Source organism: Salvia hispanica, chromosome 1, assembly GCF_029641045.1.
Source record: "Salvia hispanica isolate PSC_SH4W2 chromosome 1, Shi_PSC_v1, whole genome shotgun sequence".
Classification (NCBI taxonomy): Eukaryota; Viridiplantae; Streptophyta; class Magnoliopsida; order Lamiales; family Lamiaceae; genus Salvia; species Salvia hispanica.
The window spans coordinates 48,119,207-48,134,666 of NC_142692.1; the positions used below are offsets into that span (position 1 = coordinate 48,119,207).

Consider the following 15,460-nt stretch of genomic DNA (forward strand, 5'->3'; position numbering starts at 1 on the left):
ATCTCTCTTATTTTATCAATTATACATTAAAGTCCGTGTTATTTTAAAAGTTTTTATTTATAGGGAATGAAGGGAGTATTAATATGTTTTTAGGCTACCTAAGAGCATCCCCATCTGTGCTCTTAGCTAAGAGCACGGAGGTGGGCCCGGACCCACTTTTACTCCTTGTCCTTAGCTAAGAGCACAACACCCACATCCGTGCTCTTAGCTAAGGACAAGCTTAAGGGTCCCACCATTCTATTATTCAATTTAAATACTCCAATTATTAAAAACATTTCTACATTATAAAAATATATTAAAAATTAATAATTACATAATTAAAATCCTAAAAAATAAAAATTACATAATTAAAATACTAAAAAATAAAAATACATAATTAAAATCCTAGGAAATAAAAAAATACATAATTAAAATTCTACAAATTAAAAATTACACACGTGGAAGACTACTCCTCTAACCCCAATTGCCTCTTGAGACCCCGGATCATTTGCTCATGTGTTGCAAGTTGCTCCGGAGTCATCTTGGACGTATCGTTCAAATAGAGTTGGCCCAAGAGGGTCCACAACGAGTTGTTCGGGGGTGGAGGAGGCACAAAGGGAGCCGGGGCGGGAGCGGGAGCGGGAGCGGATGGAATCGGGGCGCGACAGCGGGGGCGGTTGGCCGCCGCCTTCTTCATTCCTTGCGGGCGAGAACTGCTCGGGCCAGCGTCGGGGCTACCCAAGTTAGTTCCGGCAAGCTGGGTAGCCACATCATTAGAGGCGCCGTCGGATAGGGCTACTGACCTGGACCGTTTGCTGGAGGAGGATGCAACTACGCCACCCCTATACTTCGGATGTTGGCGTCCCTCCTGCCAACAAGCGAGGTACTTGAACGGTTTAAACTCCAAGCTTTGGTAGGTCGACAAGGCGGCACTGATGATGTCGAGCTCGCTCTTGCCGCTCCCCGCCACGCGCTCTTTCTGTTGGAAGTACCCCTGGAACTTACCGATCTCTAAGTTGCATCTGAAGATGCAATTGCGCACCATACTATCATTGCAATAGATGGTTCCATCCGGGCGGGTTTCATTGTTGAGGCGAGTGATGCGCCACCAATACGTATCCCCGGTTTGGTTCGTTCCAACGTCCGGATCTTCGGAGACTGCCAAATAGGCTTTGAACATCGCTATCATCTCACCCGGAGTGTATGGGGTGCGGGTGCCACGAACAGGAGGAGTAGGAGTAGAAGTAGGAGTATGAACAGAGCGGCTGCTCCCTCCCGATCCGGGTTCGGGTGCCCACCTGAACCCGGAGGCGTTTAGGTCGTACACCGGGTAAGGACGGTAGCCACCCGGAGCTTGCGAACCTTGGGTTTGAGGAGGGGCCGTAAATTGCGTTTCCGGACTAAATCCGGCCTCGGAGTCGAATCAATCGTGGTTCCAACCGCAATTGCCGGAGGGGTGATCGCTGGAGCCGGACATTGTGTAGTGTGGTGGGAATTTAGATGAGAGAGTATGAGGAAAAAAGATGAGAGAATGTAGATGATGATAGAATAGATGAGAATGTGATTTTTTTGTGTTGAAGTGAGGGTATTTATAGATGAAAATGGGAATTTTGAGGGAATAAATTGAAAAATAAATTAAAAGTGGGAAGAAAACGGATATATTTTTTTTTTGGAAGTGGGAAAATATTTTTTTTATTTAAAAACATTTTTTTCAATTAATTTCGCATTTAAAAAAAAATTAAATAAGCCAACGGCTATGCCGTTGGCGAATGAGACGTCGCCACATGTGCTGCTCAGCGAGACGGACGTGGCACGGACGGACGAGCATCATCGGCGGACGGACGGCATCATGCTCAGCGGGACGGACGGACGAGCACCGCAGCCTTCACCACTGGTAATGCTCTAAGTATTCCTACAAATTTAAGTACGTTGAATTCATATCAAAGCGATGGCTATCGTAATCAATTTTTATGCATCTAAAATTTTAATTAGATGATACTCCTATTTTTGTAGTTGATGTTGACCATCTGTTGTGGACCAGCGAGCAACCTTTAGTTGAGGTTGAAGTTGAGCTTGAGGTTGAGTTTAAATTTAAGTTTATTGAAATCATGAGTTTTTTTCTATGCGAATGCAACACTTAATGAATGAGGTTCGATTTAAAATGACATTTTATTTACACTACATTCAATTTTCACATTCATAATTTAATGGAATAACGTAGTAGTATATAATTTACTAATTATAATTTGTTTATGTCATAAAGTTAATTAATTTTATTTGTCAATTCCATAAAATATGTTGCTAAACCAAAAACTAAAAAAAAATAAAAGCAAAAGTCTAATGTTAAAGACCAACTTAATAAAAATAATAATTTGGTCAAAACTGAATTGATCATTAAAATTTAATGAATTTATCACTTAGGCTAAAATAGGTCAATTCTTGAAGATTAAGAACAATCAAATATAATAATTTAATCAATTTAAAGCAAGCATATATATATAATATATAATAAAAAAATGTTTTTAGCCTTAAAAATGTTCACCAAATATTGCAAAAACGATAGTCCATATAATAAAAAATGGATCTTAATCAAATTTGTCCAGTTAGAGTTACAGTTACAGATGTTCCCCAAATATTGACAATATCTTGTTCCCGAATTTGAGGTTTCCCCATTTCAAATTTGAAGCTAAATTTGAGACGCCATGGTTTTCGCTATTTCAAATAGTGCTGTCCTTTTGTTCAATTAGAAGCGAGGAAGAGAGAATTGGAGGAGATGATTCTCAGAAGTTCAGAACGCCGCAGCCGAGGAAGAGGAGGGCAGAATCTCCGCCGCAGAAAGACAATAACGCCAACAACAATACGCCTCAGAGCACCAATTCTACGAGGACTTGCCGGTGCCGGAATATTCGCATGACCACTCGATTCCAGTAACCTCTGCACCTATCAATGCCGGCAGATGGTATGCTATTTTTGTGCCCCGTTCAATTCGATAACTCACCTCCGTTTATTTTATCAAAACTTCTTATATTGTTCGGATCATATTGGTGTATTTTGATGATGCTTTTGTCCCGTTGTGCTTCTAATAATCGATAATTCATTTTCCTGGATCAAATTTAGTGTGTTATCCCGCAGAACATTGGTTTATGTTGCGCAATCCATCAACACATCGTGTTTAACATAACCTCATTTTGGAAATTTACTATACTATAAGTTTTGAAAGTTTCCCAATCTCGTCAATATTAGTGTTTGAGTTGGTTAATAGCATACTTGAGTGCCGGTCTATTTGTTTTTGTGATCTGATTGATGTCTTTGTTCTAAAAATTTGATTGCGGTGAAATCAGAACTTTTCGATAAAGCAGTGCAGAAAAATAAGCACACGTTAATCAATCTAAATTTGAAACACTCAATGAAGGTTTTGAAAAATCTGGTAAGACTGTAGTATGCGCTTATGGTGTAATCTAGACTTTAAAGCACTTATAGGAATTCCTGGATTTTTTGATCAGTTTTTTCCGGTTCTTCCCAATATGATAATGAGCTATGATTCCTATTCAACAAATCCCTTTATATCATCTACCAGAGGGCAGCTACCTTCAGTCACAGTATTTTTGTACCTCTTCTTACTAATTCTGAAAAGAATGCAATCTTCTTTGTTTCTGATAAAGCAGAATTTAGAAATTCAACTCATCGGTGGTTCCTCTCCATTGTTGTAGGAATTACTGAAGGGAATTTCACCATTAAGTAAATAGAGTGAGTATTAATTAGCTGATTTGCAAATATATTTTTTTAAAAAAATATTCAGATACCTCTACATCTCTGCAAATGTTGGAAAAGTCCAATTCCTTGTTTTTTCCTTGTCATTTGTTATGTGCATGTCTTCATTGCTCATTATTACTTTATTAGTCGAATTATTCATCCACATTTGTGATTCGCTGATCACAAGCTTCTGCATCTCCGCATGCTATGAAGGATTTTCTATATTATGGTAGGGGTGGTTAGGAACAAGTAAAAAGGAAAAAGAAGGAATATTGGGGCTTTATTTTTAATTGTTCTGTGGAGATTTATGTAACATGCTTATATTTAAATTTAATACTTGAAAAACTAGATTGAAGAAAGCCATATTAATAAAATCTTATTCTGACTGATAAGTTTAATAAATGAGCTCTTATTTGTTACAAATAACATATATGCTCATCATCATGTAATGGGTATTTATATCATGATGACTGAGTTAATCTCAAATTGTACGTTTCATATCTTACTACTTATGCATATAGACATGCATACATTCTATGAAGCTATGTTTTTTCCCCAAAATTTATTATAAAAATCCACAACTAGTTGAACTAGTGATCTGACGGGCTAGTTGGTTTCGGTTTTAAAGATTACATACCTCTTCTAGCTTTTGAACCTGTTAGGTTAAAGTTTCTGAAGTTGTTAACAGGGGTTACACGATCACAACTCCCAAGCTATAGAAAATAAATAAATGGTGAAGATGTTGATGGGGCGCCGAAGTAACTCACGCCATACTTTCAGCAAAAGTGTTTAACTTCAATTGCTTTAACTTAGATGATCCAAAGGATTGGAATGTTAAGTACCTTACCCATATTTATTTTTTGTTACTTGCAGATGATTCCATAGTTATCTTTATACCATGAACCCGGATCCAAAAAAAAAAAAACCTACGCTTTTGAAACTGTCTACCAGAAATGGTTCCAAATATATCATCTTTTATATGTGCAGTGCCTTTCTCTAAATGTTTATCTGTACAGAATGTTGGTCATGTTTCATTTTCTTGGCGAAGTGCTTGGAATGATATGTAATACCCTGAGATTCTTGCTAGGACTGACTAGCAGTTGATTACTTGAAGACTTTTAATTTGTTCTCCTCCCAGCGAGCTTAGAGAAGCTCCATTTTTACATGCCTAACTATTGCACGATGGAAATACTTATCTTTCACACTCACATTGCTCTTTCTTGCAAGCTGTGTTGTTCCGCCACAAGCTTAACACATGCAGCATTTTTAATAATTTTTTTGAAATGACAATCCAATATAGTCTTTCAATCTCGTATTCTTCTTCCGGAAAAGTGAACTTGTTATTAATTATAATTTCTTTACAGCATCTGCCGATATCCATTTCCAAGTAGATAAATCGTGACTATAACTCACCAATTCGTATGTACCTGTTAAGATGTCGCATTTTTATTTGTTTCTCTCACAATTTCTGTAGGTCCATATTATGACGATTGATTGCATCACCAAAAATAAATTTTGCTTCTTACAGAATCAGAGAGAAAGAAACTCGTAGAGAAAATTTCAACACCGAACAGGAACTAGCTGCTGTTAGAGGATGTGAACATATTTTACAGGAGCAACTAAGGAAGGAGGTCGATGTTTCTCAAAAACATCTAAGGAAACAACTACAGGTCTTTCATGAGCTTGAGGTATATACATAGTTAAGCATTATCCATTTGCAGGGCCTAAATTTTATTTTGATCTTATAAAATTGGTTTCTTATCAATGTATTGTCTTACTGGTTTTGCATTATGCTGTATGTTTTAGGTCAACCACATAGAAATTATGCTGTATGTATTGGGACCTGAATTTAAGTTAAAATTGTCTACAAGATTGATAGTTGTGTAATGTTTGAGAAGGGCTCCCACTTCATAGTTTCAAACCATAGATACTGAAAACCATTACTTTGCTCTTCTGTTGTACTCCCTCTAAGCTCTAACCCCAAACAATCGCCCTAATGAATGCGGCTGGGGTTTTAATAAAAGTGATTGGTGTATTGCGGGTGGAGAAAAGGTCTAACCTTTTAAGTAATGGAAAACTTCTCTCTTTCTGGGCATCAAGTTTGAAATTGATCTCGTTTGCTAACTTTATCTGTTGTCAGAAAATTTATGAGCCAAAAAAAAAAACTAAAACAAAATTAATTAACTAAAAGTTTAGAAGAATATTGTTCTTAATGTGGGTTTTGAAGGAACATTATTATTTGTAGAAGATCTTTGCCAAATTTTATTGTGATTTTTCCATATGAGGTTGCTTTCCGGTTGCTATTTTGTTTAGTACTCCCTCTGTCCCATTAAAAATGAAACGTTTTCTTTTTTGTTTGTCCCATTAAAAATGAAACGTTTCCTAAAATGGAAATAACTCTATCTCTACTTTTTCATCTCTCTTACTTTACTCTCTCCTCATCAACTCACAAAACAACACTACATAAAATCCCGTGCCGATTCCCAAATGTTTCATTTTAAGTGGGACGGAGGGAGTATTTCGTTTAAGCACTTGTTAATACCTACACTTTGTTTTCCTGGTCGTGTTTTTTGTTCATTGTTATTTCATGCTTGGTTTGTATTTCAGAATGAGATGGGTCTGCGCAAAAATGCTGAGTTGTCAGCGGCCAAAACTGAAGAAAGAGCACACGTATTAGAGGAGAAGCTAAATACCCTATCAGAAAGCATAAATAAGGAAAATGACCGTCTTCAAAATGAGCTTGTTCAAATGAGAAGTGATACCAAAATTTGTCTGTTTCTAGAATAAGTGCTGGTGTAAGTACTCCAGTTACGTTATTTATAGAAAGGTAGACATTGATAATTTATTGTTTTAATAATCATCACCATTTTGTTTAGCTTAAAAGAATTGAATCCAGAGCTAAAAATGCAGAGAAAGAGTCTGAATTACTGAAAGTGCTCTTAGAAGGACTTGAAGAGCAACTGGATAAGACTATTTCACTGTTTCACTTATATGGGGTTTGTGAACTAGTTATAGGAGAAAATAAAAAAGTGTATTCATAACTAGGGAGTAGGGAGTAGTCCATATAAGGTAGTAAAAAATAGGGTTACAACTACGATTATATCTATTCCTAAATAGCAACATGTAAATTAGGAAATCCTTAATACAAAATATATTCTACAACAATCCCCCTCAAGCTAGAGCATATCTATCTATAATGTCTAGCTTGATACAAAGTTTTGAGAAGCATTCCCAAAATCTCACTCAACGGTTAGTTGTCTTATGAAACACTAGGTTATTTGCAATATAGGTTGCAGCTTGATTATCACAACACATAGGTAAAGGTTCATTAAAAGTGAGCCTTAGTTCCTTAACCATATTCTTTACCCCAATCATCTCAATAGTAGTATGAGGCAAATCTTTATACCTGGCCTTGGGAATAGATCTAGCAATTGTGTTGTTTCTTGCTCCACCAAGTCACTAGTTTCCTCCCAAATAAGGACTATTAGAAATGAGACACCCACTCTCTTAAATATAATATTAGAGTTGTGCAATTACTAGTTTCATTATCCTAGTGAACATATAAGTGTTGATGATTTCATTCTCTATCCTCCGGTAAAAAAATCAACAGCTTGTGAGCTCGTATTAGCCTAGTCTAGATAAGGAACCTCACCACTTCCCCGCATTTTCTTCTTCTACAAGCCTTGTAGATAATACCCAGGACACGCAAGATAGAAGGTCCAGAAGAAAATAAGTTTTGATACAATTGATTTATGATCGTAAATCATTTGGTAAAAGCTATGCGTTCAAGACACATTGAACTTAAAGATAATGTCAACGAAGATTTATGCATGACCAATGATGTCCAACAAGAAGAGGTGCTATGCATTTTCCCAAAGAACCAAATTCCAATGGTGCGAACAATGATGACTATATTGCAAATACTAGTATAACATACACTAATATCTTGTATCACTAGCTATCGGGGTCGATGAACCAAACGTTTTCCAACTCTTTATCCAAACTCGACTCCGTACCCTGATTGGTTTGCAAGTTATTATCATTCTGACCTTCGTCCATTTCACACCAATCAATTTCTTTGTAATTCCACTTTCTTCAACACGGAATTTCGAGAAATTGATTGGTGCAAAATGGACAGAGAGCAAATTGATAATTCACTGCAAACCAATTAGGTAGGGAGTTGAGTTTAGAGAACGAGTTTAAAAAGTGTGGTTAATCGACTCTATAGCTGTTGGTGCAAGATATTGGAGTATGTTATTATACCACTATTTGCAACAGACGTATTTTGTTTCTTTAGGGGATTGCATGATACCCTCTTCTTGTTGGACATTATTGTCCATGCGTTATTCTTTTTCAACACTATCTAGAAGTTCATTGTGCCTTACCCCCTAGCTTTATTAAATGATTTACGATCATAAGATAATTGTGCTATGGCATGACAAATCTTATTTTCTACCCGACCATATATCTTGAGTGCTTTGGGTATTATCTACAAGATTTGTTGAATAAGAAAATAAGGAGAAGTGGTGACCTTCTGGACTAGGCTGATACGGGCTACCAGGCTGGTTGATTTTTCCCGTAGGGCGGAGAATGAAATCAATCATCAATTATATATTCACTAGGTAGTGATACTAGTAATCGCTCAGCTTTGATACCATATTAGAAATGAGACATTTTAAGGGGGTGAGTGACCCATTTCTTCATGGTATTAGAGCGGGCCTAAGTCGCTTTTGATTTCTTTGTCTGCACGTGTGGAAGTCAGATGTGCATTCCGGCCCTACACGTGCGGGGGACTTGTTTAAAACCGTCATTCTTGTCCCACATCAACTTGTTAATGTTCACGTCTTATCTATATATGCTTGGATAATCCTACTGAGTTATAAAGCCTTTTAAGTGGATGAGTGACCCATTTCTACAAGGGCAATATCAAAAAGTAGACTTCCTGCCATTTTTTGATTTAGCAGAATCAACGTCAAATATCCTTCAATCTCTAGATGATCAATTTTTTTCAATGCAACCTTTTTTCCATGTAACTCAACACTTGGAGTTGGGACTGAGACCATATTAGAGGAAGAACCTGGTTACAGTGCCAATCAGGTCCACAACCTCAGGTACGAACTACCACCACCATAAGAATTTTTGTCCTCGAGCAGAGTTTGTGCACTTGGCAATACTATTCTAGCTCATGAAGTTGTATACTTATATTTCCTTTTCTTAAGATTACTTTACATGTATCATAACTTAGCTTCATTCAGCCTTATCTAGGTTTCTTCTGTTAGCACATTGTGAAATATTAAAAAAAAGGTTTTGATTTTTCTCTCGGGTATGCCGATGTTCTGAAAGCATGTCAAAATGCAGACTGTGTTAGCTTGGAATTAGAAATCACCTGAAGGACTACAGTAATCATATTTCTAGCTCAATGATGTACTTGACTGGTTGGCACAAATTTCTAGCTAAAGTTATAAATCGCGTGACTGGCATTCCGTCTGGCCGCTGGTGATCATCCGTTATTCATATTGGAGCTTCAGATGGATGGCATTGAGTGATGATGAGAAGCTCCAATTTGAATATGAATCTGGGAACACAAATAATTTTTTTTGTCAATTCAATTTATAACTTTAGTAGATGGCTGATGGAGGTTGTGATGCCACATTAATAAATACTATTAAAACTAGTTTAGCAAAAAGATTTATAATGGGCTTCCCTAGCAACCGCTTGATGTTCAGAACTTATTGCATATATGTTTTTCTCAACTCGTAAAAGTAGCCCAATATTTCCACATATAGATAGAACTCTCAAGTTGTTGCTCCAATACCAATTCTAACTCTCTAGGTTTATGAGGGTAGGGAGTGCCTGGGAGTTCCACTAGCAAACTACTTTAAACTTATCCTCATTTCTCCAGTATGGTCAATGTATGTTGCTAGATGAATTGATTCTTCGAGTATGTTAGTTCCAAAATTACTGATACAGTTTGCAGTCGTTTCAAACTGAAGCATGGTAGAGCAATTATCAGATTTTATGATTGTTCAAAACAAATGCTGGGTGACCATTATTGTTTTGACACATCTTTAGTTATAGGTCATCCATCTGAAGAGATTTTCATCTTTGCCATTTTATCTTTCATGATTATACGACAAAACTGATCTTTGGACTGAAGTGCTTCCTGAATCGAACGAATCAATTCAAATTTCTTTTGGTCCTGTGACTTTTGTTTGACTCTCCAATGAACAATTTTTCTTAAATGATGTGTTTTATAGGTTGATATATTTAATCGGAAGATGAATTCAGTTTCTGCCTTCACAGCGTATCTGACTGTGGAATCTTTCAATAAGCGTACACTGTCATGAAATGCTTTTCACTTCTCTTCGTCTGTGATTATTTTCTACACGGTCAATATTTGGCTCGTGCTGGGATAAATTACGCTGCGCAATTTTCTTTTACTTCTCTTCAATGGAATGTGGTGTCAAATATTTTGTTCTCTTATGACATTTTCATTTGATCATCCACTTGATATAAGATGAGTTCTAGGTATAGGTTAGAACTCAAACTGAACCTCTCATTCTACTCAATTACGTCTTATATTTTCTCAAAAGAAGGAACTCAAACTGAACATCTTATTCCACTCACTTATTTCCTGTAGCTGAAAATGCTTTATGTTAAAAGTAAGATAAACTCCTTTATTTCAGTTCTTATTAGGTTAGAGTAGGTGTGAATAGCCTGATCCAAATTTTTATAGTGACATAGTAGTGATAGGGGTAGAGTGAAATGGAATAAAGGAAATGCTCAGGTGAAGGTGGAAAGGGTGATAAAAGCAGAAGTGGAATCTGTGTGCTTACAGCTTTAGTTTCAAAGCTTGAGTTGATTCTGAGATAATTGTGTTTTAACTGAAAATGAGAGTATGACTTTGACAATAATTTATTCATAAATTATAGTCCAAATTTATCTTTGAAGTATGAGTTTAGAAACACTACAAACATAGCTTGTGATATATGTTTGTTTTTCTTTAATTGCTATAGTTACAAATTTTTTGGACTTAAAGAGGGATTTTGTTGATCAAGTTTGTAGCTAAAGTTGGTTGAAATTTTGAAATATAAGTATTGACAAAATGTAGATGAAGGCACTAGTATTGAGAGAGATGGTTCAACTCTAAGCATGTTAGCAAATGGGCATGAAATTCAAGCCACAAATTGTAATGGAAGAGAGAGAGGTATGAGCGTTGGTTGAATTTTAGACCCAACTTTGTAAAGCATGAAGCAGTGGAAACATAAAGCCATTAGAGAAGGTCCTATGTTTGCGCGCACTTGGAATAACATTGGGTTCCTTGATAGTATATGATAATCTATCCCATTTCAGTTTGAAATTAAGGCTATTATTAACTTACCAATTGTGGGTTGAATTAGTTTAGGCTCCGTTTGTTATCATGGAAATGGGTTTGCGGAATCGGAATTGGAGTCTTCAATTCCAAATCCGAGGTTCGGTACTAGGTCTGCTTATTCGGCCGGTTCCGGTTCTAACCAGACCGGTTAACCGGTTTTAAATTTTCATAAATCCCAGAATCGGAACCGGAACCTATCGGTTCTGGTTTGGAACCGGCCGGTTAAGAACCGGTCGATTCCGATTCTTTACCGGAACCGATGTGTAATTTTAATCCAATTTATTTATAATTTTAAATAGTTCAATACTAAAAAAATAATAATCCAACATCTAGAAATATAACAAGTAATATCTAAAAATTCTATTAAATACACAAAAAAATACAAACCAACAATACAATAATATTCATATATGGATAAGTGTAATGCCAAGTGTAGTAGGTTGGACTAGTTTATGTTAGCAATTTTTTAATACAAAAATAGGACTTCTAAATTTTAGCAATTTTTTTTAAATGAGTTTTAAAATTGAATTTCATTTTCCCTTTTTTGGCTAAACAAATATTAATTGGAATTTTCAATACTAATTGATTTTGTTGTGACTTTTTGGTTTATAACGGAACAGTAAATAAATTATTCACAATTAGTTAATAAATTATTCACGAATAGGTTAAAATCGTTTGTTAAATTAATTGTTACATAAATTTGTTATAAAGTTAAATTTCTATCATATGAAATGATATTGTATTTGTATAAGTTGTTTTGGAAATTAAAAACAAACTTATAATGTCCTACACATTGTAGTTAGTTCATAAAAAATAGATTAGGGAAATAATTGTAGATTCAAAGTATCATGGTTTAATCATTTAGGGAAATAATTGTAGATTCAAAGTATCATGTTTTAATCATTTAAAATAACTTCAGAAAACAGAGCTCTCAAATATAACATTGTTTAAATCTAAAAATCACTCAATGTTTCAAATTATTTTACTTTAAATCAAAATTAATTCAATTATATTAGATTTATTAGTATATTGAATTATAAAAAAATAAAATTGAATTATAATCCGGTTCCCGATTAGGAACCACTCGGTTCTGGTTCGGAACTAGAATCGTTTTTTTTTTTAAAGATGGACTGGTACCGGAACTGGAATCGGATTTTTCCAGTTCCTCAATTAAACGTTCGGTTCTGGTTCCGGTTAACCGAGAACCGGAGAACCGTTTAAACACCCCTATTCGGTACCACAAAATATTTGGATTTAGAATTGAATTCCAATTCCTCTTAATTCCACAATTTGAATTCCATATCAAAAGTAAATAATTAAAATTCAAAATAGTTACTCCCTAGTCCCTCCGTCTCGCTTAAGATGACACGCTTTCCTTTTTAGTTTGTCCCAACTAAGATGACACATTTCCTTTTCTGGTAACTTTCTCTCTCCAATTAATACAATCAACCACTTTTTCTCACTCCTATTAAAATATTCATATTTCTTTATCTCTCTTCTTTAATACTTACACCCACATTCTCTCTCTCCAATTAAACACTTTAACCAATAACTCCTAAAATCCCGTGCCGACTAAGCAATGTGTCATCTTAGCCGGGACGGAGGGAGTATAAAATTAGGCATCTTAACCCACTACACATATATTGCATGCACAATTTTTACTGAACAAATGATTTGGGAGTTGAATATAGAATTATAATTCCAATTCCGTTGTACCAAACAGACCCTTGTCTTAATTGTGCAATTTGAAATTTAAACATCGCACATGTCAAGGTTTGACTTCTTGGAACAGATCTATCTTTTTTTCATACAAATGAATAGAAACTTTAAGATTTCATCACATTCGATTCGAACCAAAACTTATGACCTCAAGGCATTTATCACTCTATCACTAAGCTAATTCACACATTGAAATGAACCTTATCTTTGAGGAGTATAAGATAAAGATGGTTGGCGACGAAATATTGAGAGAAAGAGAGGAAGAGATTTGGTAGTAATACACATACACTGAACCTAGACGGCAGTGGTATGGCGAAAAACACTCTATTTGTGCTGGATTAAAATGGTCAAAGTATCCCACCTCACTTCTTCTAGTAACCATCTATGTTGATTTCTTATTTGGGTTACAAATAAAAAATCTAGTATACTATGACTTAATATCTTATTCACTTTAATCTAAACTTTTATATTAGTTTTAATTTCAAAGGATAACTTTTTTGTAAAAATACACTAATTTAGGGTCGTTTTTGTTAACATTCAAATCTTGCATAACAAAATGCGAGAATATGATTTAGTGAAATATTTGCAACTATCATTTCATTTTCAACCAATTGAATGGATACTCATTTTGATCAGTGGATGTGAGTGTCGTATCTAGTGTCCATATTAATGTACACGTATATTTAGTCTTGCATCACGTTGAATTACATTATAATTGTAATAAAAAATATTTGAAATGTCGTGTAATTTAAGGTAATTATGTATTTGTCGCCTCCTTTCATAATTGGCCTACTTGGACTATGGAGAAAGTTATACAATGTTCGTAATCTTGATAGTTATTCAAGCCATTAGTTATTTTTTAGTTAGCCTAGATTGAAGTACTATTATTTAATGATTAACTATTAGAATGAGTAATCCAAACTCAAATTTTTTTTTCTTTCTAATTCTTGCTATGGTTGTGAGTTGTTCAAAACCAACTATGAATCAAATTACCTAGCAAAATTAAAGCTATTTATATTTTAGAGAATTGAAGCTATAAAATGAAATTCGCTCAAATTTTGTTGTATGTAAACTATAATTTACCATTATATTATAATGTCCTCTAAATGAAGGGAGGTTAAGAGAACACGTCCTAAAAAAACAATATCCACACGTGAATGATGATTAGATACTTAGATATAATAAGTATGCTTGGACTTAGTGTGTTGGGCGATGCTCACTCACACAAGCACAATTTGTTTACTAGTTTTCATTAGAAAAGAGTAGAGCAAATTGGAGAGCCCTCCTTTTTTCACGGGAATTTCAAAAATGTTATGCGTCACTCCACTTATTTAAACAAGAAGCATTTCGTTTAGTTACACGAATACATTACAAGTAATGTCGCCTCCATAATCAAATTCCACATTTGTTGACAAATTTAACAACTTTGGTTGGTGGAAGAGATTAATAAGGACAAAACGCCAATAAATGATCAAAAGTCATACAATTTGATATTATGTAAAAAGAGAAATTGTTGAAATAACACTATAAATTCCTTAATGCCTTAAATAATACGAGCACTTTAAGGGGATGTTGAGTTATCACTTAATTCTCACACATGGGCTAGTCAAAATGGTGGATGAAAAAGTCATACTATTTGAATGAAGTTATAAGTACTTTTTCTTTCGACTTTGGATATAATATTCTTAATTGATTTCATCATCATGACTGATAATTAGTAACTAAATTAAATGCTGATTTCAATATAATTATATAGAGATCAGAGTTAGAGATTAAATAATATTATTATTATTATTTTTATTGTTGTTGTTTTACATTTATTCGATATTTTCCGTTGCCTAATGAACGCTTTCAAAAAGTTCTATATTATTCCAATAGCTATAACATATATAGTAATGGGAAAAAAGGCTAATACCTTTTGTAGTGCTTACTTACCTACTTATTCCTTTTTTGACAATATTACACATCAAATGTTGATTACATGTAAGAATTTGTGGTGGACCTCCAATACTAGAAGTTCCTTAAGAGAAGCATATCAAATGTTTGAGAGATTTGACCATCAAATCTTTAATGGATCTAAAGTCATTCAATTTCTCAAGCTATTGGCTTTCATCTTTCCAGAAATATGCATACTTGGTGCATGTGAGCGTCATAACGATGCAATATCCGTTATCTCCCCAAGATTATAAATGTATCATAAATTTTAAATGGAGTAATAATTTAAACGTATTAGTTCTATATTCATACTATGTGATGTTTTATATGTAGACATTATAGTATATGTTATTAACAAGTGTTAAGTCTCCCAATGTGTGATAGAAAAAATTAAATACGATATATACAATTTAATTCTTTTGTTTATCAAGTATTACCATTTCTTTTCTACATCCATTCCTTCCAATATTAGTCCATTTTCCATATAACATTTCATCATAGACCTTATTGATTATGTTTACCATTTTTATCCATCAACCAATAGAGTTATTCACAATTAAACTGAATTTGCTAGGAGTTGCCCCGGTATATAATTTGTTGGACCAATGATTTCCTTCTTGGTTTAGACTCTAGACACATTGTAATGAAGGATTTGGAATAAATAATTACACGTGCTATGTTTGAATATATATTACGATT

At 34.6% G+C, this 15,460-nt stretch overlaps 1 long non-coding RNA gene across 1 annotated transcript; it reads left to right on the plus strand.

Moving 5' to 3' along the window:
* The first annotated feature begins 2,587 nt into the window (after positions 1-2,587).
* On the plus strand, positions 2,588-6,589 carry LOC125224409 (uncharacterized). The gene is made up of 3 exons (XR_016134382.1): positions 2,588-2,938; positions 5,261-5,420; positions 6,340-6,589. It is a non-coding gene; the product is annotated as an uncharacterized LOC125224409 (long non-coding RNA).
* The last annotated feature ends 8,871 nt before the right edge of the window (positions 6,590-15,460 follow it).